Source organism: Lissotriton vulgaris, chromosome 1_1 (genome assembly GCF_964263255.1).
Source record: "Lissotriton vulgaris chromosome 1_1, aLisVul1.2, whole genome shotgun sequence".
Taxonomy (NCBI): domain Eukaryota; kingdom Metazoa; phylum Chordata; class Amphibia; order Caudata; family Salamandridae; genus Lissotriton; species Lissotriton vulgaris.
In genome coordinates this window covers 1,847,776,359-1,847,804,180 of record NC_141685.1, presented here as the reverse complement: position 1 = coordinate 1,847,804,180, position 27,822 = coordinate 1,847,776,359, and positions in this window count along the sequence as shown.

The following is a 27,822-nucleotide window of genomic DNA, read 5'->3' as shown; positions in this document are numbered from 1 at the left end:
ACCGGTCCTCGGAAGCTTGTTTCCGGTCCAGGGAAGACATGGCTAGGCAGTTCCGGCTGGACTGTTCCCATGAGGCACAAGGTCAGACTGATTTGCATATAACCATGTCTGAACTGGGGTGGCAGAGTGGGCTAAAGAACGGTGATGGATTAAACCCAGATCTTTTGACTGGGTGTGAGTGTTTGATTGATTCAGATGCTCCGTCCAGCACCACCCCCTTTTGTACCGCTTTTGGCCGCCATAAGTGTGGCAGGGTATGCTCAGACGTGAGTCCCTTGCTCACTTTGCCACTGGATTCAAGCAAGCTGGGCTGAAGACGGCTGGAATGCCAGAAACCGGTCCTCGGAAGCTTGTTTCCGATCCAGGGAAGACATGGCTTGGCAGTTTGGGCTGGACTGTTCCCATGAGACACAGGGTCAGACTGATTTGCATATAGCCATGTCTGAACTGGGGTGGCAGAGTGGGCTAAAGAACGGTGATGGATTAAACCCAGATCTTTTGACTGGGTGTGAGTGTTTGATTGATTCAGATGCTCCGTCCATCACCACCCCCTTTTGTAACCCTATTATATCCACAGCATACCAAGCTACCACTCTGCTCTTGCAAAAGCTTGAGTGCACCTACCCCAGCACCCTTAGCTCTGATCACATTTTAGCACCAGTTTACAAGCTGAAATGCCACTGCCGTAATAACCATTTTTTGAAGGGCCCTACACCATGCATTACAGTTTTTCAGATCTGGAATGGGATTAACATGCAAACTTCAGATTCACCAGGTCCTATTGTTTTTTATGCAAAAGGAAAGTTTTTCTCAGAAGCCCATTGGTGGTACTGCAAAATGTTGGGGTTATCAAATGCCAAAGCAGTTTTGATTTCACCTCATGTCTTTCACCAAACACCATAAACTCCCTATTCCTTTATCTCACTCTTGTAGATTCTTTTCCAGCACTGTTTCTAGCTTTATTACTATTTTCCCATCTTTCTCTTCTTTCGTCTTTCCCCATTCTGTCTTTCTCTCTCTCTCTCGTTCTAGGTGAAATTAGGATGGTGCAAAATATGTCTTAGTCCCCAAGAACGAGTGATTCTCACCTGCAATCAGAGGCTGAAATTAAGCACTGCATGGGCCTTTTCCACATGATTTTCCCAATTTCGGGCCCGTTTCTGAACAGAAATTCCTTCTGCTTTGTTCAGGAGGAATGTCTGTGTGGAAACAGAACTAATGTTAGCATATCTCCTCAAATTGCTGCTAACATAACAGTTGCAAATAGTTCCATTGAAAATCTATGTGAGCTGGATAGTGTTTATCCGCCCTATAAACAAAGCCAGTATTTCTTTTAAAAATGTGTCATAGTGAAACCATTAAAAAGTGTACATTTCATGAAACTACCAAGATGCAGTGCTTAATTTGTAAAATATTAAGTGCAGGTGCTCAATTTATTTTAGGAAGCCACACCTACTCCCCCGGCTCTTCATACTTGCTCCAGTGGCTCCACCCACTTCATTTATTGGCTCCACTCACACCTTTAGGCCTCAACACATGAGCTACCTCTTCACTTCTTAAGTCCTGCAAGAAGCTGATGCCCTGGCTCTTCACATAAGCACCTCAGGGTCCTCACACCTACACACCTGCCCAAGCACCTGGATACCCTCTTGAGTGATTAGTTTATTATACAAATCAATATTACAAAAAAACATTTAACATATAGTAAGCCTATGACAACAACTCAAAAATGAACTCAAAATGTAGAATGTGTGTAAATCTCAAAATATAGCTTTAGGAAAGCTCATATGAGGACTTTAAGCAGTTTTGCGAACTAAAGAAATGTGTTTGCACTGCGCTGTTCAAAAGAAAGGAAGGAATGAAGGAAGGAATACATTAAAGAAGGCAGCAACAAATGCAGGTCCAAAGGGGAGTACTGGAGTGAGGAAACAAATAAGTAATGGCTAAAAGAAGGAGAAAATAAGAAAAGAAAATGAAAAGAAGAAATTAAGGAATAGTGCGAGAAAAGAAGTCAAAGATGTGCAATGGATGAAAAAGAAAGAGGAAAGGAAAACAGGAAGAACAGCAGAATGAAGGGTTGAGTATAAGAAAAGAAGAAGGGGTGAAGGAAAGAGATGGGAAAAAAAGAAAGTATGGAAAAATGCACCAAGGGAGAAAGGATGGGGAATGAATGAGGATGTATAGAAGCAAAAATAGAAATAGGAAAGGAGGTATGGCTGGAGGTGTGGAGGAAGAGAAAAAGAAAAAGAAAAAGATGGGATGAAGGAAAGAAAGAAAGGAGGTCAAGGACATGGATGCTAGTTTGAAAGGTACTGGATGAAGCAGGGACAAAGAGAATAATGACAGTGTAATATTACAAAGAAATTGAAAAACAAAAGATTAAAATACATTTCTGTGTCCTTAACACACCATGTATGTTTGCAAAGCACATAATCATCAGAGAGGGCCTTGACGCCAAATTAAAAATGTTGCTATCCAGCTCAATGGCGTTCATTTAATCGACCCCAGAAAGATGAAAGACTGAGTGGCGACACCAAGATTTAAATGTATGACCCTGAGATGAAACACAGATTCATGGAGTGGATATAAAGATATGTACAAGAAGGAAAAACATAAAATGGAAAGGGAGGAAGAAGGAGAGGTCTGAAGGCAAGGATAGATACAAAGATACAAAGGTGGACAAATAATGTGAAAAGAAGTGGAGAAAGCAGAGATTGGAAGTGCAAGATTGTAGTGAAACATGATGAGAATGAAAAGTGGAAAGACAAGAAAGGCAAGGGAAGAAGAGCAGACAGTGGAGAGCACGTGAAAGGAGAGTGGAAATGAAAGATGGAAAGATGAAAAATGAAAAGCAGTTAATGAAGGGAGGTGGCGATTAAGAGGAAACGCAGTTGTAGGACAGAAAGTGAAGGAAGAATGGAGAGAAGCAAAGGAGTAAGGTGTGAATGGGGGAAGAAAAGCAGATACTGAGGGAGATCCCCCTTTTCCTCTGTCCCTCCACAGTTCTGGTGTAGCTTTCCTGTGTCTCTCTGTTCCGACCACTAGGAGACGACTAAGGGGATATGGAGTTGTGTGCTTCTCCCTTTTTGGACTGAACCTTAAAGAAGGAGCATAGAGAGGGGGTGATCTTTATACATTCTGTTGATTTACTTACTTCTTTTCCTCCAGAAATCCCTAGAGTTATAATTATAGCCAGACCAATTAGATGGGGCAGATACCAAACCATGCAGTGTCAGAGATGGAATCGCTGTAAGCTTTTCCTTTCCGAGTTTGCCTTCCTCTGTTTCGCAAATGTTTTGAAAAGAAGGGGGGACCTGGGTTGGCTCTACCCAACTCGAAACGCTAGGCTTTCTTGTGGGACACCACCGGCACAAATTAGGCACTGGGAAGGATGCAAGGAAATTTGCAGTGCTCTTGGGAGGGGCAGACACAAGATGGACAAGGAAAGCTATAGAATACGAAGCAGACAAAAGATAATGGCAGGAAAGCCAATCAGTGGTAATCAACGGGAGTTCTCTAAGCACCTGTTTGTTCTTGGAAACCCCACAATATGCGTCACAACTGCGTGTGGACTGTCTTGGATGCTCTACCTACAATGGACTAGGACACAGACCTGGAGGCATAGAAACATACAATGAAGCTGACGCATGGCCTGATAGATAAGAAGACAGGCTAACACATATACAAAGAGACCACTGGATGTACGGAGCTAACATGGGCCCTTAATGATTTATACTTTGGAATGTATTATTATAAAGCAAGCACTGAAAGAATGACAGGCCAGCCAACTTAGTGAAGAGTGCGGAGGAATTTAATTACAAATGTCTTCACTTCAAAATTAAAAACCGTGGTCCTTCTTCTGGCAGCCTCTGTTCTCCTTAATTAGGTGTATTTTTATTCTCTCCGGTGTGCTACACTGAAAAGTATAAAGAAAGGATCTCCTATGCAATTGCTGAGAGATGCCATACTTTTCTTGTCTTTATTTGTTGTGGCTGATCAGATATTTCAAAAGTAGACTTTAAAACATCGCCCTATCCCTGCATTATTATATGCAGACGACTCTGTGATAATGGCAATAACCCCTAACCAACTACAGCACCTTCTCAACAATTATTGCAACTATATGTTCTCTTTGGACCTAAAGGTCAGTATCAAGAAGACTTTTGTCATGCACGTTCGCAGGCGGTTAAAGAAACCCAAACCGATTATTATTGCCAATGACAAGCTGGATTGTACTAACACCTATCCCTATCTCGGCATTTTATTCTACAGTAAAATGTCTTGGAGGCAGGCTATGTGCAGTAGGAAACTGCTGTTTCTTTGAGCCACTACTGCCCTGGTAGCCTTTGCAAGAAAGCTTGGTAAACCTCCACCCGAAGAACTCTTGAAAATGTATTATGCCAAATGCCATAGCATGGCAGTATATGGCGCGGGGGTTTGGGGCTACGCTGCGGCAGATGCTTTTCAGGTTGTAGAAAACACCTTTATTAGGTATGTGCTGGCAGTTCCTAAAAGTGCTCCAACTTTCAGTAGCCATATCGAGTTGGGTATGGACTATATCACTGAAAATATCAAAATTCAGCCCATTCTCTTATGGCACCGAGTGTGGACCACAGAGCAGTGTCATCTGACCCGCACCCTTATCACCGACTGCCTGGGCTTGGTATACTGGGCCAAAATTCCCTGGTTGTCCTATGTGAGCATTTTTTTTGTGGACTTAGATCTGTCTCTGTATTTCCTTGAGCCATTAACTCTGTCAAACATTTCAAGGAAAAAGTTGAAAATGTTATGCTTATCACACTTGAGGGAGTTGCGCTTATCTCAAGAAATTAACAAGCCCTCCAATATCCAGATTTTAACTGTTCAAACCACCTTAGGCATCCAACCGTATTTAGAATATCATTTGAAAGCACACGAAAAATATCTTCTTACAAGGTTTCGTTTTAATACTTTCTTTCGTATGATTTCTTTTCCGAAAAAACAGGATTGGTCTAAATCTATAATTAAATGCCCATGTGATGACTCATCGGACCAATCCACAATGCATGTTATATTTTTCTGTAGGTTCTATGAATTGCTGTGAAAGCACTGGATTATTCGTTTACTCTCATTCATGGGCTTGAGATCCTGTCGTCCCGCTTTTTTGGCTTTGCAATATTTGGACTCTGTATTCATTGCCAAACGTGTTGCATGTTTTCTGAAAATGTGTATAAAATATTGATGCAACCTTCATTAATTGGCTGTTTTTAACGTACTAGCACTTTATTATCACATCCTCTGTCTTTTTAACAATTTTAACAAATTGTTATCTTATGTTTTTTTCTTAGAATTATTTTTACTGCTGACCAGATGTTTTAAAACTGTATGTTGTAAATGTTCTTTTTATGGTTCCCACAAAATTATGGAAACCGAATAAAAGATTTATGACTGACTGACTGACTTTAAAACATATGTACATCACAAAGGAAATCATTGTCTCCGCTTATCTCTTCCCCGGAGTGGCATTTAATTATAACAGTGTCATATCACACATTGCATTGTGTTATGTCTGGACCTGCTGATTGTGACACAGTACTGTTAATGGGCGTGTAATGCATGAGGATGATTAAGAATGGAGACCCTATCCTCACCTAAGGAGGTCCCGATTCCGGCCCGTCTCCGACTCGTTCAACTTAAAATCCTACATCGGATATATGTCACTTGCCCGCGCTTGATTCATATGGGTTATTCAGTGGATGGGTTATATAAGCGTGGTTGTGGACTGGTTGGAACCTTCCTCCATATAAATTGGGATTGTCCGGGGGTGGTGGCATTCTGGAATCGTGTACATGCTGTGATGGAAAGAGTCACGGGGGTAGCATTATTGCCCGAAGCAAGGCGTTGCCTGTTAAATGTCTGGGAACTGAATGACTATGACGTGGCACAGAAGCAGTGGGCGACCCTTGGGAATATGATTGGTAAGAGAGACATCGCGCAGTTGTGGGGCTCCCAGCGGCCGTCCACGGTTTTGGCATGGAAGGAGAACATGGACTGGTGTATGGTCAGGGAGAAGACGGTGTATGTGGCACGGGGTAGACCCAGGAAATGGAATACAATTTGGAGCCAGTGGAACTCCTACCGTGGAAATGTATGCACGCTTCCATTCGTGGAGACCCCAGAGGTTCCCCTTTCCCCCTGACCCGGCATTCCAAGTCTTGTGTAGCTTTTATGATCACTGATCTTGTTTCCTCACTGCCCCCCCTTGCATCAATGATGTTTGTATTATATTGTACTGCAGTTTACCTCCTCCTTGAACACATGTCTGAATGTATTGTCTTATTGCCTTGTGTATAAGTTATTTTTCTTTAATAAAATAAAAATTATACCAAAAAAAAAAGAATGGAGACCCACAAGGCACTTATGCAGACTCCAGGAATCAGACGATGATGCCAATTATTCACTCATATCTGCCTCGCATCCATAAGACGGCGCCATTTTAATAGCATTACTCTAATTGTATACAAGTGTACACAAATTACTTTGCAAAATATTTCCTAATGCTTACACAAAATACGGCATTTAACTCTGTGCTAATCAAGGCTGTTTATATTCCTACCACAAACAAGCCCCTGTTACCTTGGGGAAAACCGAAAAGGTATATAATTTTAACATGTTCCCCGTTTTACAAAGAAGACTGATCATCAGATGTTTTTAGTTCTGAGGGTGTATCCATTTTCTGGTATTAGCATTGCTTGTCTGAACTCTCTCACCTCCAACTGCACTGACCATTTTTCCAGCGCTCTCTTGCGCACAGGAGGTTTAGGGGATTCACAACGGTTTCCTCTGCCACTTGCTCCGTGTCCTGTCGTCGAACTCAACTGCTCCTTCTGTATTCAGAAGGATTCATTTGTGCCGCGTTCCGGGGTCTTGGATGGGGACACTCAATTAGCTCTCAATTCTGCCTGAAGTGCCCCGGAATTCAATTTGCTGCAAGGCCTGCCTGTTCCATTCGCGACAAGGCCTGCCTCTCACTACAGAACCTTGTTGCTGCCTCCGACCACAGCCTGCTCACTGCTTCTCCCTTCTCCGCAGCCGACTGACTGCGATTGGGGCTTAAGCAATGAAAGAAACTCCACCATTAAAAAGTGGGCACCTACAGCACTCCCCTGGAGCATACCCATGCCTCTCAATTCTTCGGCCCTGAGAAACAAGTGCCGGTGCACCGGAAGGCCCTGGCACAAATTAAGCACTGTCAAGATGGACAGTGTGATTTAACATGTCGATTCATTGTTTCCACGAGTACGTTGCTATTTTAATGCATTGTGTCTAATTATAGGCACCGCACTATGAGCAGTTAGTCTCTTTGTTTAGTGCACGTACAGTTTAGTTTTCCCTTCAAAATCCTGAAAATGTACATTGTTCCGCCGAGATTTTAACATCAAGGAGAGATATACTAAGGTTTCATGCTGCATTTGCATCACAAAAGTCACACAATTCGGCACAAAATCTTTTTTTCCGATTTAATTTACTAGGAGTTTAGCTCTGGAAAATATGTGAAGCGCTGCTTTGCTTTACTTAGGTCCAAGAGGGCGTACCATGGATGAAGCATGGGCGTTCCCATGCAACCACCTCAGGTTTATGACGCTTAACACAATTTACTAAATAAAGAAGACAGGGTTTAGCGTCATAAAACTGTGCCCTTTTGAATTAGGCACAAGGAAGGATAAATGCTTTAATTACTGCTTTTGTTTCCAACTTTGCACATGTGCTGCACTGTACAGCACAGGTACAAAGAGGGAAATGGTTTAGGTCAGTGTATGCATGGTATTTTGTACTGGAAGGGTAGCCTTCCAATACAAACCCTATGCTAGACTCACAGAGACAACCCTGCACCATGGCGCAAAGGTGTCTCTGTGTCGCACGGCAGCTGTTTTCAGCACCGGCGCTAGGGAAAGGGGAAGAGTGTGCCATATTTCAGTAAATTTGGTGCTCTCCTGTTCTGCCCTTTTTACGAAGTGCAGCACAGCAGTTGCAGGTGCTGCACAGCGTGAAACAGTGCTAATTCTGCCTCAAAATGTCCTTGTTGCTTCCCTTTTTCTAAAAACAAGACGCGCCTCAAATGACTTTCCAGTGTTAATACAACGTTCGTTCATGAAATTCTAATTGTGGAAAGTTTTTAGAAAGTTGGAAAAAAGGACATCACATTCACACAGAAGTCAAACACCAACAGATTACCTTTTTATAAACTGACTGTAAACCTCCAATATTCCACCTGTAATATACTGTATGATGGAAAAATAGTCACTTTAAACAACCCCAAAAAAATTGAGTAGATTGAAAGAATAGTAATATCCTACTGATCTCTCACATAAAAGAAAGTTTTCACATAATCAAAGATCTGGCAAATCATCAATTTTGGCTTCAGGGCAGGATATTGCATTGAACCCGCCATAATAGAAGTAGTAGATGATGCATGTCATGATATGCTATGCAGATTTGTGCACTGTTACCTGGTAAGGTATCTTGACACTGAGGAGGTGTAAGTCTAACCACGTCTGGGCCCAATTGGAACTACTAGAAAAACCAGGTGTCTTGCCTGTCCTTGGATTCCGATGTCTTGTAGCCTTTGGATGAGGATGAGGAGGGTGACTGTGTCAAATGCTGTGGAAACGTTCATGAGGGTGAGGCCTGCAATGTCTACTCTGTCCAAAGTCATGCTGATGCCATCTGTAGTGGCAATCAGGGCAGTTTCCATGCAGTGGTCAGGTCTAAAACCTGACTAAGCGGTGTTAAGGAGTTTTGGTCTTTGAAATACTCGGTAAGATGTCCGTTAATGATTTTCTCTAAAACCTAGGACGGGAATGGTAGCAGACAGATCAGTCTGCAGTTGGCAAGCATTGAAGGGTTACCAGAGGGTTTCTTCAGCAATGGGAGGACACGTGTGTTTTACAAGTATCTGGGAAGGTAGTAGAAGAGGTGGAGGCCTTCAGAACGGATGTGAGCATGGTGCAGATGGGTTGCATTCCTCTGGAGTAGGTGTGGTAGTCCCACAGGTCCTGATGTGGCCCCTGTGTGGATGGACTCAGTGCACAGTACACTTTGTGAACTCATGTGAATTCATACATAAACATGCATGCATGCATACATTTCTGTAAGCATGGCTCTGACGTAAACACCAGGAAGCACTTTTGTAAATCAGTCCCAAAGAGTGTGGAAGGGCTTAAACATATGCTCTTATGGCATTAACTTCCTCCGATGGCCCTGGATGCGGCTACAGTAGCGTTCCTGATAATTTTTAACTGAATTCACACATGTCCACCTTCTAGTACGAAGCTTCAAATGATGTGCTTTAATGCTGTTTTTGTGTAATGTGTAAGCTTTAGGTGTAAATATAAATTAAACGAAAGAGTTACTTAACATTCTGACAAATATGAGGTATGATTCTGAGGAAGAACTGATGATCAGAATGGACATAGAGGTGCTTTACAAAAGCATCCCACAAAAGCCCTGACTCGATACTGTCAGGGCTCTAATGGGACTTTATAACATTCAGATTGCTCTTACAAGGAACTTCTTTGAGTTCAAAGTGGAATCTTTTTATAGACTCATCGGTAGGGCATTTGTTAGACAAAGATCGTGTTTTTGGTGACATCCTGTTCCATGATAAGAGCAAAATATGAAAGCAATAAGCAGATGATGGGCTTAATTCGCTAAGATAAACTTACACTTTTGTATAACTTTACCATTGTTAGCTAGTGACAAAAGGATGTGCAAGTAGTGTGAAGTCTCCCCACATAAAAAGTTAGGTCTGCTCTATCGTTTCATGTGTGGAGACACCACAGGCGTAAAGATACTACTTACAAATCCCTTCATGAATAGCAGATAATCGTAAACTTACACAAAAGTGTAGGTTCACCTTTGTGAATCAGGTCCAATGTTTTTATGATCTGGCATGGTAATGAGGCAGATGCCTAGGAATTTGTCACATGGATAAAGAACATTAATTAATTATTGTGACTAACATTCCTTATCAACGAGAAGGAACTCTATTTTCTATCATTCTGGATTTTTGCAGAACATGGAGGCATAAAGACTGGTTTATTACAAATAGTGGTGGGACCTGAATTCAAGACCATAAAAGATCGACCAGCCTATGAAAGGAGGAGAACTATAAAGGACTTAGTGGAGTGTACAAGATCTAAAAACAAAGAAACAATTCCAAAAATACAAACCCTATAGGATATGGCGGTCATTATCCATGTGACCAATATACTATGTGTATCTTTATGAAGAAGACAACAAGAATGTACTTAGGCATACCAGCACCTTGGAGCATCTGACATCATAATAACAGCAATATGAGTAATGTGGTGTATACTATGATCTGCAAATGTGGGCTGAAATTTATAGGATGGGGATAACCACAAGGAAGGCACGAATACATATTAATGAACACCAGAGTATGTTCAGATGCAAACAAACTTACAAATATGATGAGGCATATCCTAGAGCATGGCAATCGTAATGTACAATTTCGGCTGGTGTATCTTGGAAAAACTGAAACTCGGGACCAATCATATAGCAAATATCCTGTTGACATTTGAGCAGAAATGGGTGTATAGATATAGGACCAACTCCCAGGGATTGAAAGATGTTAACTGATACTCTAATGGCGTTTGACATCAGAGAGTGGTTGGGTTGACTTACTGTATAGTCATTTTCCATACACATGAAGAAAATCAATTTGCCAGCCAATACCTAAATGCAATGTAGGTGGTGCTAAATGCGTATATGCAGTTGTTGGAGTGTTGACTCATTTCAACTGAATCATTGTCTATCACTTCAGTTGTTCCAAAGTTCTTGGAGGCCATGCATAAAAAGTAAATTTGCATTATTACATGGAAGAAGATGGAACATTTCCTCACATTTCTGGGATAAAGTACCAACATTATAAGGATATTGCCAGTCACAGAAGAGTTCAACAACCAAAGAAAGATATATAAAATTGCGTCATCTCATGCTAAGCTTAAATCTTTACATTAAGTACATGGTTCAACACCAAGGGAACATGTCACATCCTTAATTATGATATGGATAGCTCCAGGTAATATGCAAAAAAGCATCATTGATTGCTTTAAATTATTTGTATTGGACTATAACCCCAAGTGTAAATTGGGCAATATGTTCAGACATGTAATAGAAGCAGTGTACGAATCTGAAGTGGATTAATTTGTGCTGGTATGTGAAGGGGACGTCCTTCACTTGAGAACAACAATATTGGCAGGTCCAGTTCGGATCGTTCTCTCCAAATAATTTTCCTATTCTCTTTTGGGGACATATCTTAATGGTGCAGTGGTGGCTGCCACTTCTTGATGTAAAAACGATTTTATTTTTGGCATGTCTGTCCTTCTGATCATTTTCATTATCACTGTCAGCTCAGCGGGGTCCTTCAGGAATTCAGGAGCGTCAGCTCTAGCGGCGTGTCACGGCCTGTGGTGCAGTAGCACAGCCAGGGAATCATTTCACTTACACTACTGAAATGCTTGAAGTGTTATAAACTCCCCATTAGGGATCAGATCTCCCAACCCCCCACTCCCAAATGTTTCTAAAAAGCATCTGAAGAATGCTCAAGTAGTGGCGGCAGAAGGGGGTTATTGTCCACTGGCAAGACTGGGGAGCATACCATTCCTATTCCCAGATGTTCCGCAATGGCCCACCATGCATGAGCCACGATAGCACTAAAATCCACCTCCTCTCGTCCTCGATGGGCTTAACAGGACATCACCATGGTTAATGAGTCTGAACTAACAGGTTTCTTTTTTTATACTTTGACATATTTGAGTCTTGCGGTATTGTGGTACCAATGTTGTGCGTGATGTGCCAGCGCACCAGGTGTTATAAATAGGGCTCAGGGACCACCAGGCTCCCTCTGTCCAAGACCTGCGTTAGAACCACCCAGCAATTACGCAACAGTTTTCCACCCCACATCAGTCTAGTAAGCACATGCTGTGATTGACAAAAGAATACTTTGGGCAAGACTATTGGGACATTGACAAACAAATATATATATATTTTTTAAAACAAACATTTTTATTATGGAGATTTTTCCCAACAAGGATATGGAAAGTTGTATCTTTCTATCCACTTGGGCTTTGAGCGAGTGAACGTGTATCAGCCAGTATTGAACTGAAGACACTGTGGTGATGGTGGTGAATCATCTCCAAAGTTAAACCTTGTCATAGCAGGCTGAGGGTTGTCTCCATTCTCTTTGGGACGATAGTGCCACAGCCTCATCTGTACCCTTATGCGCACCAAGTGAGTGTGAAAAAAATAGACCTTACCAGCAACTTTCACCCTCTGGTTAGCCAGACACGTCATTGAATATTTAATTCATTGTTTGGAAAGCTGTTTTTTCACTTAAAGAAAAGGATTGCAGCTCCTCCTGGATCATTGATGTGGAGAAGGACACCTGCGAATTACCTTATTGAAAATCTGGATGAGTTCTGTTGAGGCACAGAATGGTGTCCCTATTTTTGAAGTTGAATAAGTGAGCTATGATTGGTTGTGCGGGCTGCCCCAGCTTAAGTTTAGGTGGCAGTGATCTAAAGGCATGCTCTATAATGAAGACAAGGGGGAATGCTTCTTTGCCAAAGAACAAGAGGATCATTTGTTCAACGAAGGTTTCTCTTGGAAAATGGCCCTTTCTGTAGGGTCATTCCGAACTCTTTTTGCCTTCCACCTCTTTACTTTTTGCTGACTTTGTTTTTGCTGGCCCACAGAACTCTGAGCACTCTACCGCTGCTAACCTGTGCTATAGTGCATGCATTATCTGCTAAGTATGGGAGCATTGGCTCATACCCAATTGGCATATTTAATTTACTTCTTAATCCCTTAGTACAGTGCACAGCATGTTCCCAGCTCTGTAAATTAAATGCTATTAGTGAGCCTGCAGCACTGATTGTGCCACTCGCAAAGGAAACCCCTTAACCAGGGCTCTGCCCTGCCATTGCAGTGTCTGTGTGTGAGGTTTACACTGCCATTTCGACCTGGCAAGATAAACCAAGCCTAAACTGTCTCATTTTATACATATGTCACCCCTAGGGTAGGCCGTTATAGCCCGCAGGTCAGGGTGCAATGTATTTAAAAGGCAGGATGGGTATTTTAGGTTTTACCATGCCCTGGTAGTGAAAAACTCCCTAATTCGTTTTTCACTACTGCAAGGCCTATCTCTCCCATTGAACAACACTGGGATTACCTTACGAAATCTTTTAAGCATAATTTCTAACTGTGAAGAGATAGATTTTTTTTAAGTTTGGTATCTTTGGACTCATATTTTAAAATCACAATTTATGATGAAGTCAGATTTTAAATTGCAATTTTGAAAATGCCACTCTCAGAAAGTTGCCATTTTCTTTTCTGCCTGTCTCAGTCCAGTCCGGGTTGGGTGACAGATGGGCTTTGTGTATTCCCTTTACACAGCCACACACAAAGGGAGCTTAGGTGTGACTTGATGGGCCATCATGGAAGCTGGGCACAGCCTCACACTTACACACTTACACCTGAATAGACTGTGTCATGTACCCACACAAAGGGCTGTATATCCCCTGTAATTAATCAGGAGCCAGGACAGGAAGGGAAGGGACTCTGTGCACTTGAAATGCTTCTCCTTGAAGACTCCCCGACTTCAAAGGCAGAACTATGTATAAGTAACAGACCTCTGACACCATAACTTCAGTATACTTCTAAAACTGTGAAGATTCTGTCAGGATGAAGAACGGCTGTGCTGATGAAAGGACTGCCACTCTGTTGGAATGCTGGTTTACTAGACTCCTGCCTTGTTATGCTGCCCTGCAGCCTGCTGTTCCCCTGCCTGGGTGTGAAGGACTGGGCCTGCTTCACTTGAACCCAGAGTGACTCCAGTGGCTTGCTGGTTTGCCCCTGATTTGAGGTCTCAGAGATATAAAAGACTTCCATCTTACCTTCATCTGCACTTGGACTGTGCCATCTGTGAGTCTGCCCTACCAAGTAGTGCCTCTTTAGACCTATACCCTTAGAAGTGAGGCCTTAGGTGCATCTGAAGCCCACCCGTGCATCCTCATCAGAACCAGCACATTTTCACCTTTGCGTGAAACGGAATTGGCTCATCCTCCTCGCATCGTGGAACGGATCCTGCGCATTGCCTTTGGAACTAGCGCATCACCCTCGAACCGAAGCATCCTCTGCTGCTGGAGCTGGTGTAGCGCATCACACTTGGAACCAGCACATCTCACTTGGAATTGATGCATCGCTACCATTGCGTGGACATAACCGCTGAATCGCGTCCACTGCTTGTATTGATACTTACTCATTGCTTTGGCTTCACCACGTATCTCCTTTGATGGTGACACAGCCCGGATCACAGCACTTTTGTTCAGTGGGCCTAACTGGATTCCTGTATCCGGCCCACACTCTATCTTGATCTTTTGACTTTGTTACTCTCCAGCGCAACAGATCTCCCAATTGTGCGCTTATTGCTTCAAAGCACTATTTTTCAGTTTGTTCTTTAAAAATGCATATCTCAGCTTCTACTTATTTGATTCTTGTTAGTTTGGTCTTGTTTTATTTATACAAATATGCTTTATTTTTCTAACCTGGTGTGGTGTCCTTTTGTGCTGTTTTCACTGGGTTACTGTTTGAAGTGCTGCACAAATATGTTATGCATTGCTTCTTAAGTTACCACCGGGTGTACACAGGATAGTTAAGAGTATATTGTGACTTACCCTTACTAATATTGTGGTGTTAGCTTTGGCACGGTGCATACCTCTGCCATCCAGAGACCCCATATCTAACAGTTTTCATATTGGGTGCCTGCTCCGTCTCTGCCACTCCCATGATTCCTACATAATTTTGTTGTGAGGGGCCTTCTAAATCATCATTTTTAAATGTTATCGCATCAAGTTCCTTGGTGAGAGTGGCCAATTTGCGAGTGTAAACCCAGGTGACATCCTCCACTTCTGAGATTCTGGTTTCTGCCTCCGCTAGTCTGGTATCCTGAGAGGCATGTCATATAATGGAGTGGCATAGAGTGGAGTAGAGTGGCATGGTGTGGAGTGTCATAGAGTAGACGTTCATGGAGTAGTGTCCTAGATTGGATAGTCGTAGAGTGGAGCGTAGTAGTGTGTAATGGAGTGGGGTAAATTGGAGTGGCATAGAATGGAGTAGAGTAGGGTGGTGTAGAGTGGGGTAGAACGGAATAGAGTGGCATAGAATGGAGTGGCGTAGAGTGTCATATATCCGAGGTGTAGGAGTGATGGGTTATAAAGTGGAGGAGTGTAGAGTTGATTAAAGTGTATTAGAGTGGCGTAGAGTGGAGTGGGGGAAAGTAGAGTATTGTAGAGTGGAGTATCGTAGAGTGTCAGAGAGTGGAGTGTCGTAGAGTGGAGAGGGATAGAGTGGAGTGTCATAGAGTGGAGTGTCATAGAGGGGAGTGTCATAGAATGAAGTAGAGTGAATGGCATAGGGTAGAGTGGAGTAAAGTGTTGTACAGTGGAGTAAGGTGTCAGAGGAAAATAGAGTAGAGTGGTGTAGAGTACATAGTGTGGAGGGTCATACAATGGATGATTATAGAGTTGAGGGGTGTAGAGTAGAGTAGAGTAAAGTGTCGAGGAGTGGAATAGAGTGTCATAGAGTGCAGTGGAGTAACGTAGTGTTGGGTTAAGTGTCATAAAGTGGAGCAGAGTAGAGTAGGGTGGCACAGAGTTGAGTAGAGTGGCACAGAGCAGAGTGGTGTAGAGTGGAATGGCATAGAATTGAGTGTTGTACAGCAGAGTAAAGTGGTGTGGACTTTAGTAGAGCGGGGTGGCATATATTGTAATAAAGTCGCATGGTGTCATAGAGTATCATAGAGTGAAGTGTCATAGAGTGTCATTTAATGCAGTGGCAAATAGTGGAGTGGTGTAGAATGAAGTACAGTGGCCTAGTGTGAAAAGGCGTACAGTGTCATGGAGTGGTGTAGAGTGCGGTAGAGAAGACTGTCGAGGGTTGACGTAGCGTGGCATGGAGTAGATTGTTATAGAGTGGGGTGGCATAGAATGGAATAGAGTGTCATAGAGTCGAATCATAGAATGAAGTGTCATAGAGTAGAATGTAATAGAGTGGAATGTCGTAGCATGGAGTTTCGTAGATTGTATTAGAGTGGCCTTAAGTGGTGTAGAGTGGAGTGGCTTAGAGTGGAGTACAGTGGAGTGTTGTAGAATAGCGTGTCGTAGAGTAGCAGAGTGGAGTGTAGTAGAACAGGTTTGAGTAGAGTGGTTTGGAGTGGAGTGGCTTAGAGTGTCGACAAGTAGAGTGTGGTAGAATGGAGTAGAGAGGAGTGGCATAGAGTGAAGTAAAGTTGCTGCACTGTGTTGTGTGATTGGGAGAGAGCACAACAGCGCCATAGTCGCTAAGATGTGATGCTGTTCTGCTCTCTCCCAGCTCTGGCTCACTTTTGACTGCCATGCACCAACACAGCCACTCTTATGTCATAGTGCAAGGGTATCTGCCTTGTGTGAAACATAGTTTTTGTGCTGGAAAGGGTTTCTTACAGTAGTCACCTGCCTCGAGGGGGCACAGGAATTTGTCTATAATTCTTTGTAGATAAGAATTTGCATCAATACCCATAGGTGGTTGGATACGACCACCCATGCACCACCCATGGAATGCCCCCTTGACGCAAAGTAATGCAAGGTAGTGCATTGCACAGCTATGTGCTGCTTTGGATTACAATACAATGCGAATAGTAATTTTGAATGAATTGAAAATAGCACAATCCTTTGTGGCATATTTGCATTAAAAAAGAAATGCAAACCCGACATGTTGTGTTTGAAAGTCAGGGCCCACATTTCTTACATCAGACAAGCCAAGCTTGAAAGAGACCTTTCTAGTAGTGTTCTCAATATTGTACAATAATGGATTTTTGTTGGATGAAGGATCTCTGTAGTCAAATACAATTTGAAAAATACTACCATTCCATAAGCAGTTAAAACAAAAGACAAGCACTCTGTTGTCGCTTAGCCAGCCTAGCCGACGTGAGGACGCAGGACAGAGAATCGAGCAAAGAGCAGCAGAGCAGAGCAGATCGCCGTGGAAAGATCCTAGATGTAACGGCTGTAGAACCGCGATAGAAGCTCGTGGCAGAAATCCGTAAGGTAATTGAAAACCTGCATAAACTCCCGAGAAGTACAAGAGCCCACTCAGAGCCTGCTGAGAACTGTCTGCGCAGCCCGACTCCTTTGGGCGCGCAGCAGCGGTACAGCAGGGGGGGACAGGCACAGGCATGGGAGTACAACAGCGAGGTGGCGCTCGAGGAGCTCAGGAGCCAAGAAAAATAGAGAGCAATTTTGCTCAGGGGAACAAACCCTGAGACTATGAACAGACTATGAACATTGCTCCGAGCAGGTGACTATTTGCCCAGTGTCCGGAGTCCAAGGAAAGCGTCCCAGGGAAGGCGCTTAGGAAAAAGTGCATCAAAAGGGTGGTAAGGCAGGCTGGCAGATAAAAGGCACAACAGAGGTAAGTGAATGTATGAGGGAATGGACTAGTATATATACAGTAAACCCAACACCCTGATAATTATAAACCACTGTGAATTGGGAGTATATAGGGAAAAACTGCGACAACTTCTGAGTTAAAAGTATTATAAAAATTGTAGAAAGATGGCCCCGAAAAGAAGGCAAAAATCACGCAAGGAAGCTCCTGAAGAAAGCCCAGGGAGGAGCGAGCAAATGGAGGGATCAAGGTCCCTGGAAGAGAGCCAGGAAATCCAGGCTTCCGTCACAGAAAATAGTAAGGGGGGACGTAAGAAGAGGAAAGTTAAAAGGGTCGCCAAACAGGTCCCGCTAGCCAAAAGGGGCTGCACCTCAACATCCAACCGGAAAGATAGTACAGCAGCCTCTAAATCTATAAAGGACTTTGTAGGGAAACACTAGAAAACTACAGAGACGGCGATAATAAATGTGGAAAATGAGGAGGAGTATTGCGTTTAGAACGAAGAAAACTCAGGGGCTGAGGAGGAGAGCCAGATAGGGAAAGATATGGGAGGACCCCGAGAAGAAGAGATTGAAGAAGAAATGGGGGATTCCATACAGATAAACATCACCCTTCTGAGCCAAAACCTCCAAATAGCAGCACCTTGTCTCTCATCATCCTCGAAAATGGTTTCGTTACAAACTTACGAAATTGAAGGGCAAATGGGAAATGAAAGTCAGAGCCCAAGTTTTGTCTGGGGGACAGCACCTGACCAAGTTCTACAGCATCTAATTGGTCAAAAAAATATAACCCAGCAGGACGTAGTAAGAACTGGAAGTCAAGCTACCTCGGAAAGAAATAATCCACAGGACTCTGATCTTTCCGCAACACCCACATCCTCAATGATGGACTTACTTCTGATGTTACAGAAAACACTGCAAGGAATCCTAGAAGTAACATTATTGAACAATGGAGTCTTAAAAGCACCTAACTGTACTTATAAAAGATTGAAGAGGAGTTGGTGGGGATTAAGAGCCAAATGCCAAATATGTTAAGACCAGTAGTTACCCCCCAGCCCTCAGAACAAAGTATAATGAGTGAACCCGCTGAAGCATTAGATAATGTCGATATCTCCAAACATCCAATGCTGATAAAAAGGCGCCGTGAATATGTAAGGGTATTCACAAAAAATAGAGCAAGCAAGAAGCGGGCCCCTAATACAATAAGAAAGAGAAAAGGGAAGAAACCGGAGGGCGAGGTACAATCAAACTTAAACGCCTCTGCCCTTACCTATGTACCGATTAGACCCCCGCAGTGAATAAAACAACAAATACTCCAAAGGTATTAAGGAAGAACCAGAGTAGTAAGGGTTTAAATGAGAAACCCCCAAAAACCCACATTATAAATCAGAGAGTAAACGCATCCCCAGGAGAACGACCCCACTGTCACCAAACATTTGATAGCTCACAACCGCAAGATCTAGTAGGAGTGGAAAGCAAAATAAGGCCCCCAGGTAGACCAAAGGGTAGTCAGATAAAACCCGAAACCCCCAAGAAATTACTAGAGGTGGACAACAATAAATGGGTGTATCTGGAATCGGTGCAAGCAGGTCAAAGGGGAAAGAAATTGAGAAAAATGAATCCACTAAACAGGGTACAGATTTTGACTTCCTTTGCCAAATGTAGAAGCCTGAGTGGGATCGGCACAAAAGATCTGAGGCAGGTGGGCTTCATAGAGAATAAAAATGGCAAGGAAATAACAAGTAGTAGTAAATAATATAAGAAAGGATGACTCATGGGATAACTGGAGCCAAAGAAGTTACGTGGGAGAATCCTCCGAGAGATACATAGAGGAAAGGGCTGAAAATGGTGGTCTAAGCGAGGTAGAATGGGATGGGGGGTTGTCGCACAGTCTAAGTCTCTTGACATGGAATGTAAACGGCTTTGGCAATGGGATAAAACAAGAGCATATAAAGGAAGTAGTAAATAAAATGGAAATTGCCTGCCCACAGGAGACTTGGATATGCGACGAAACCCCATTCATGGAGGTTTCCCTACAATTGAATCGACCGGCCAAGAGAAAAAGATTTGGTCGCCCATCGGGGGGGATAATGACTCTTGTTTCAACAAAAGTAATAAGAGAATTAACATCGATAAAAACGAAATGCAGATGGCTATTGGCTTGTAGACTAGAATTACTGACATTGGGAAAGAAAGATAAAATGCTGATTGTTATAAATGTTTATATGCAGTGCAGCAGAGTATGCTATTGGGGTGGAAAATTTCAAAAAGGATATTGACCTTTTATTAGAAAAATATTTCTCAGATGTATTGATAATTATGGGGGATTTTAACCATAAGTTATACCCTAAGAAGGTTGATATCTGGAACAGAGATTTGTTGGATGTATATGGAATAGACTATGCTAGTTTCCCAATATGTGATCCCTCGAAACAGGATATGGAACTAGTAAAATTTCTAGGAGGAAGGGGTCTTCTTTGCCTAAATGGCAGAGTTAAAACAGACTGCCCGGCAGGGAAAACCTTCAAAATAGGCTCACAGAATTGCCCAATTGACTACATGTTTATGCCAGAGATAATGAAGAAGATGCTAGCCGCCTGAACATAGTGGTAAATAATATAAGAAAGGATGACTCATGGAATAACTGGAGCCAAAGAGGTTACGTGGGAGAATCCTCCGAGAGATACATAGAGGAAAGGGCTGAAGATGGTGGTCTAAGCGAGGTAGAATGGGATGGGGGGTTGTCGCACAGTCTAAGTCTCTTGACATGGAATGTAAACGGCTTTGGCAATGGGATAAAACAAGAGCATATAAAGGAAGTAGTAAATAAAATGGAAATTGCCTGACTACAGGAGACTTGGATATGCGACGAAACCCCATTCATGGAGGTTTCCCTACAATTGAATCGACCGGCCAAGAGAAAAAGATTTGGTCGCCCATCGGGGGGGATAATGACTCTTGTTTCAACAAAAGTAATAAGAGAATTAACATCGATAAAAACGAAATGCAGATGGCTATTGGCTTGTAGACTAGAACTACTGACATTGGGAAAGAAAGATAAAATGCTGATTGTTATAAATGTTTATATGCAGTCAGCAGAGTATGCTATTGGGGTGGAAAATTTCAAAAAGGATATTGACCTTTTATTAGAAAAATATGTCTCAGATGTTTTGATAATTATGGGGGATTTTAACCATAAGTTATACCCTAAGAAGGTTGATATCTGGAACAGAGATTTGTTGGATGTATATGGAATAAACTATGCTAGTTTCCCAATATGTGATCCCTCGAAAAAGGATATGGAACTAGTAAAATTTCTAGGAGGAAGGGGTCTTCTCTGCCTAAATGGCAGAGTTAAAACAGACTGCCCGGCAGGGAAAACCTTCAAAATAGGCTCACAGAATTGCCCAATTGACTACATGTTTATGCCAGCCTGGAATTTCCACCTAGTACAGGAATTTAAGATATATCAAAGTGAAATTAGTGACCACACTCCACTGCATTTAACAATATTGGGGGGAAAAAAGGTGCATAGAGATAAAGTGATCGCACAAGAAGTTGAGTACCCCAAACGTGTGACAACAAGACTAACTGAGGAGTATCCAGAAAAATGAAAGGCCTTTCAATTTAGAACTGAGCCAGAAGATTTTGGGAGTAGGGGCTTGGAATGGTTTATAGAGAAGATAGCCCAAGTAGTTCAGTGCCTAAGGATAGAACTAAAAAAGGATAAAGGAAATTGCACAAAAACCCCGGTTAGTCGAGTGAAATGGTTCTCTAGTAACTGCCAATCTAAAAAAAGGGAGATACGGGCAGCGCAAAGAAGTCAAAAGAAAAATTTCACCCAAGAGAGAGAAAAATACTTAAATAAGTTGAAAATTGAATTAAAAAAAAATGGTTACTGATGCAAAAAGATCATACAAAGAGAAATGTTGGTTAAACTTGTTAGAATCAATTGAAGATAAAAATTTGAGGCAATTCTGGAAAATGGTATTTATTTATTTTTGGTATTTATTAAGCGCGAACAATTGCCCGCAGGCGTCTCGGCGCTGTACTGTTTTACCCTCCTATATGATCTTTGCAGTTTTTCAGAGGTTGAATAGCCAGGTTTTCAATTTCTTCCTGAAGGACAATAGATTTGGGCTTGATCTCATGGTTTGTGGGAGCGTATTCCATAATCTTGGGGCGGCTAAAAAACGTCTGTCTCCCCAATTGACCAGTCTAGTCCGTGGCACTACCAGGTCATTCTGTCCTGCAGATCGTAACATTCGGGTGGGAGTGTACGGGACAAGATGGTCGCACAGGAATTGAGGCGCTTGATGGTGTAGTGCCTTGTAGACGATACATAACGTCTTAAATTTGATTCGGTTCCTAACAGGTAGCCAGTGGAGACTCCTCAAGGATTCGGATATTGGTTTGAATTTGGGAATGTTGAGGAGAAGTCTGGCTGCTGCATTTTGGATTGTTTGCAGTTTCTTAATTGTCTTAACTTGGGCATTTGCAAACAAGCCAGTAGTGGGCAAGACTCTTCGCCTAGATGTTCAGTTTAATACTTTCAGATGGCATAATGGAATCAGGCCAATCCATAAAAAAGGTAGCATGGACACACCACAAAACTATAGACTGATTAACCTTCTAGATGTTGAAGAGAATGTCTTTTCAAAAATTGTGTTAAACCGACTAAATGCATGGGTCGAGGAGTTCTCATTCGTACCCATTGAACAGGGAGGGTTCAGAGAGGGGCACTCCATGATAGATCACTGTTTTGCATTGTGGGCTATGGCAAGGAAGTCACCGGAACAAAACGGCAAGCTATGCTGCTGTTTCGTTGACTTCCGAGCAGCGTTCGACTCAGTAGACCGGGATTGCTTATGGGAAACTCTCATAAAGAGAAATATCCCCAAAGACCTATTAACTATAATAAAAGAATTACACCGAGGTAATTGGGCTCTGATGTAAATATATAATTTACCGTCTTAATTTCTATGCAGGTAAGTACTTAATCAATAATAACTCAAATCGGAAAGAAAAAAACAGAGTCCGTGGTGTTAGAGTTCTTAGGGGTTTTATTCCTCAAAAAGGAATGGTCAGGACCAGTATATCATGTTCTTCCCACCACAGGGGTGGAAGAAGGGATAGAGCGCGCTACATTTTATTGACAGTACATAGCTTATATACTTAATTTACACCATAGAAAGCAATGCAATAGGCGTAACAGCTGAGAGAGGACAAGATAACAGTATCCACGTGTTACTAGTACGTAATCAGAAGGCGTGGACTAGGCGTGAATTAGAGGTGTGTGCTAGAAACGTCACAGGTAGGTGTCACAAGAGGGTGGCACTAAACAGAAATGTTGCAATGTTAGCAGAAATCGGAAGCTTGGATGCGCGCGCAGCTACATGACGTGTGATTGACGTGAAACTGGAGGGTGCAGGGTGCTTGACATTTACACTGACAAAAAGAGACAGAAGTCTGGCATGTCAGATCAACTTGTACTTCTATCATATCTGATATCTGATGTTTGGGAACCATATTATCTGGACGGGAAAGGTCTCTGGGGCAGAAGCTATTCTATACTGACTGTGAATGCGTGTATAAGCGCCTGGGTGTCTGCATGAGAAGCATGAGAAGCGTGGGGCCATGGGGCCTTCTATGGGAGCATGGTAACAGAGGCTATGAATTACTTGCACGGAGACAGGTTGGCCCTTTGCTCTGCAGATGAGGGGGATGTTTACTGAAACTAGTAGGCAGGAATGTATTTTCGAGGAGTGGAACAGATAACTCGAAGGTTATAGTCAGTCTTGGCAGGCAGCAGGCTGAGCTGAGCGCAGTGGGCCGCGCTGGAAGTAAGTCAGAGTTCACGGGTACAGAAGCAGCCTGGGCTGAGGCTTTCAGAGTCAGAAGCCAGAAAAATGGCTCGATGACAGAAATTCAGGGCCTACTTTGCTAGAGCTGAAAAACGTGTAAGGTACACTATAAAAAGACGTTGGCATAGCATACTTAGGAACGGACTATTTAACCCATTCAGGGTGGGTCTGAAAGAGGACATGTTAACGTTGGACGCAAATGTATTTGCGTCTTCATAGCTGGCACAGGAGGGAAGTTACATGCACTTTAAGCTGGTACATGGAGAGGGTGGGGTACGCGCTAGGGAACACAACTTGACCATAGAATTTATATTTCCTCATTCCCTCCTTGTTCCCTACGGACCCTTCATGATATATCGATCCTCATGAATCGATCAGTTTGTTCTTGTAACATCATTTGCTCTTCTTTCTTTCTTTTACGTCCTGAAAGGAAACTGGAATGTTCAATACATGAAGTGGCACACAGTCCACAAATCGCTGGCCCACACTGTAAGCACAGGCAGCAACTGAATACTAGGACTAGGCCAATGCCTAGGAAGGATAGGATCTTCCATCCCCAAGTGGTTAACGTTGTCCAGAACCAACCGGACCAAGTCCAGGTGCCTGGATTCTGATGTATCTGATTTGCAATTTTATGAAGACGTGTAATAGCTTGATATACAGATGGTGCGTTTTGTGGAATGAAAACACAGCAACTTGACCCGATGACCTTACAGGCTCCGCCTCTATCTGCCAAGATGACGTCAATAACAAGACGATTCTGAAGGACAACAACCCGCATGGCGGACTGTTCTTCGGTTAAGTTACCTAGGGCGGAGGCAGTTTCATTCACTACTGCTTCAAGTGTTCTAGTTAATCTGCGTATTAGTTTACTATTTTGGACAGGGCCTAAAAAGAAAAAGAATCCTTTATTAAAATCGGTGTATTGCTCCCATGCCGTTTCAGTGTAGTCGACAAGTGAGATATCTCTTCTGAGTCTATTCTTTACTATGTTTGTATTTCGGTGATAATCAGGAGGAGCTAGAAAAACAGGTGGCAGAAGGAATGCAATATAACAGGTACCATCCCAGTCGGGAGGTAGGCGTATGTATGCGGTATGACCACAAACAAAATAGGAATGACTGATAGCTTTAAAGGACGATTTACCATGATCACTGAATTCGACCACAGTAGTACATTTACTATGACCTAAGTGTACTGAACCTTTCTTCCTGACACATAATTCACCAGTGACTGGTAATACTGACATAGCGGGCAGAACTGGTGCAGCTTCGGATTCAACAGTAAGAATCATAAGGTTAATTGTGTAATTATCTAGTCCATATACTTCATTTTCTAGATTAGTTCCTATTCTAATGGGGAGTCCCTCCTTATCCGGGGAGCAGACGTCGAGCAGGACCAAGTTCAAGTTTCCCCAAACCCAGCCCCCATCGAAAACAGCAATATCAGGATCTAAGGAATTAATTATTTTAAACCATGCACCACAGGAGCCATTGTGAGTGAACGGGTACGGAAAAAGGGGCAGAGCTCCCTTGTAATTCTGGTAAGGAGGGAGTCGGCCACATATCCAGCAGTTTGTAGCATTATTCGTCTGATGGAAATGATGTAGCATACTAATGAATGTATTGTTGCGCAGCGCAAGTCTGTAAGAAAGTTCATGTGGAGGTAACTCGCTAAAATAATGTTCAGCAGATACATTGTAAGCAGATTGTTCACGCTTGAAAATAGGGTAATAGATAGGGAGAAGTATGCTTGCAACAATAATTAGAAGACTTAGAAAAAACATGATTAATAATGTCACTATACAGTGACTACGCAGTGATTTGCAGTATGTACGTTTCTTGAATTCTCTCTCTCTCTCTCTATCTCGATCTAGGGGATACATGTCAGAAACTATTTAACCGATTCACCTAGGGGAGGACTTAAACAATTAAACTGTCTGACTTGCTAGATCGGAGCTTTGATCTATATTCTTCTTGTGAAGTTTTCTCTCGTTCAGAGACTTTAAAGTCATTAGTTTTGATACAGTCTTTGGTGGGGTGGACGAGCCTGGGTCTGGTTTCAGTTCATTGTATTTTTTGATATGGCTCGTGTGGACCCACCCCTTTCTGCCTTCCAGTTTCACTGCGGTCCTCGTTGTAAGAAGGACGGTCTTTGGCTCCTTCCAGCGGGGCTCCAGCGGACTTTTCCTGTCGAAATTTCGTACTAAAACTGTGTCGCCAGGACGGACATCATGTGGCTTCACATCAGTGTTGTCGGGAAAAGCTGCGGCAACCTGTGAACGACATGATTGGAGTGCAGACATCAAGGAGGCAAGGTAATCTGTCAACATATTGCAATCAACATCAGTAATTTTCTTAGGAATGGGCGTCCCCCACATATTTGGTGGTCTACCAAAGACCACTTCGTACGGGGATAGTCCTGATCTCGAGTGGGCAACCATCCTCATATAGAACAGTGCCACTGGCAGGGCGACTATCCAGTCGACCCCTTTCTCTTGACATATTTTAGCAAGGCGTGTCTTTAATGTCTGGTTATGCCTTTCCACAAGGCCTGCGGCTTCGGGATGTCGGACACAATGGAATCTCCACTGGTATCCTAGCAATAGGGAAACCTGCTTCATTAATTCGGATGAGAATGGCTGACCGTTATCTGAGTACACGACACGAGGCAAGCCGTACCGTGGGAAGAATTCACGAACCAACTGCCTAGCAGTGGTCGGAGCAGTGTAATCTGGGACTGGGTATGCTTCGGTCCAACGGGACAGTGCACAAACAATTACGAGGACATATTTGAATCCTCGACAACGGTCCATCTGGATATAATCCATCTGGAGGACTTCAAAAGGGTGATCGGGAAGATGAAATCCACCTTGCTCTACAGGGACGCTTTTACCTGGATTGAACTGACAACAGATCATGCAAGTACGCACTTTCTGTTTTGCTGCTGCTCGTAAGTGTTTATTGCTCCAAAGATTTTGTAAACTGTCTAACATCGCTTTTTCTCCTAGGTGTGCTGGACTATGTGCTGTATTGATCATGACTTGAACCATAGAATCAGGGAGAAACCATGTAGATTTTCCCTTCGTCATCCAACCTTGATCTGTCTGGATCCCTCCTAGTTCAGTCCATTTCTTTATTTCATCTGGAGTAGCATGTGCCTGAATATCGATTACATCTAGTGTGGGATCCCTGACTGTCATACAATTTGTCGGTCCTATTGTCTTTGTCACATCCGTTGTCTGAGTGTGAGTCAGTGCTGTATGTTTTGCTGTCTGGTCTGCCAGGTCGTTACCCTGGGAAACAGAATCTGTAACTTTAGTATGTGCTTTACACTTCATGACAGATATGCCTGAAGGCAGATGTATTGCTTCTAACAGTGCTTGAATGAGGGGACCATGTTGGATCTTGGCACCATGAGAGGTCAGAAAACCTCGTTCTTGCCATAACATTCCGAAGTCGTGTACAACTCCGAACGCATAACGGGAATCAGTATATATATTAACATTTCTGTTCTTGGCTAGAATACAGGCTCGGGTCAGAGCAATAAGCTCTGCCGCTTGAGCGGACAGTGTGTCAATACGATGTGTTTCTTTTACTTCAGTTTCAGTGGTCACTGCATATGCGGCCACTAATTCTCCTGTACTTGTTCGCATACATGAACCATCCACATAAAGTGTCAGGTCTGGATTTGTCAGTGGAACATCTGTTAAGTCTCGTCGGGGCTTCGTTACTGCATTAATGATTTCTATACAATCATGCGGGGCTGGATCTGTCATAATTGTAGGTAACAGTGTTGCGGGGTTCAGAATGCTGCAGCGTCTGATTTCTATGTGTGGCTGGAATAGCGTTAATTCGTAACCTGTCAGTCGTGCTATAGTCAAGTGTTGAGTCTGGGTTCTGTTTAACAGAACCTCTACAGAATGTGGAACTTGTACTGTTAACTGATGTCCTAAAACAATTGAATCGCTCTGTCTAATTGCTAATGCTGTTGCTGCTACAGACTTTAAGCACGCAGGGAGTGCCTGGGCTACTGAGTCCAATGTACTTGAGAAATAAGCGCAAGGCTTATGTGAACCTGCTTGATCTTGAGTGAGGACAGACAATGCTGTACCATCACGTTCTGTAACAAAAAGTGTAAACGGTTTGCTGTAACATGGTGTCGCTAAAACTGGTGCTTGACATAATGCTTTCTTTAGTTCCTCAAAGGCTTGTGTATGTTCCTGAGTCCAAGGGAGGACAGTCGAAGTCGCTGCCTCCTGTGTCGTTAACTGGATGAGTGGTTTAGCTAGAAATGCATATTGAGGAATCCATTGTCTGCAGTACGAGGTGAGGCCTATAAAGGCCCGCACTTCCTTTTGTGTCTGGGGTCGTGGCATATTTACAATTAACTGAATGCGATTGGGAGTGAGCTGTCTCCCCACTTTGGACAGCAAGTGACCCAAGTACACAACTTGCTGAACACAGAATTGT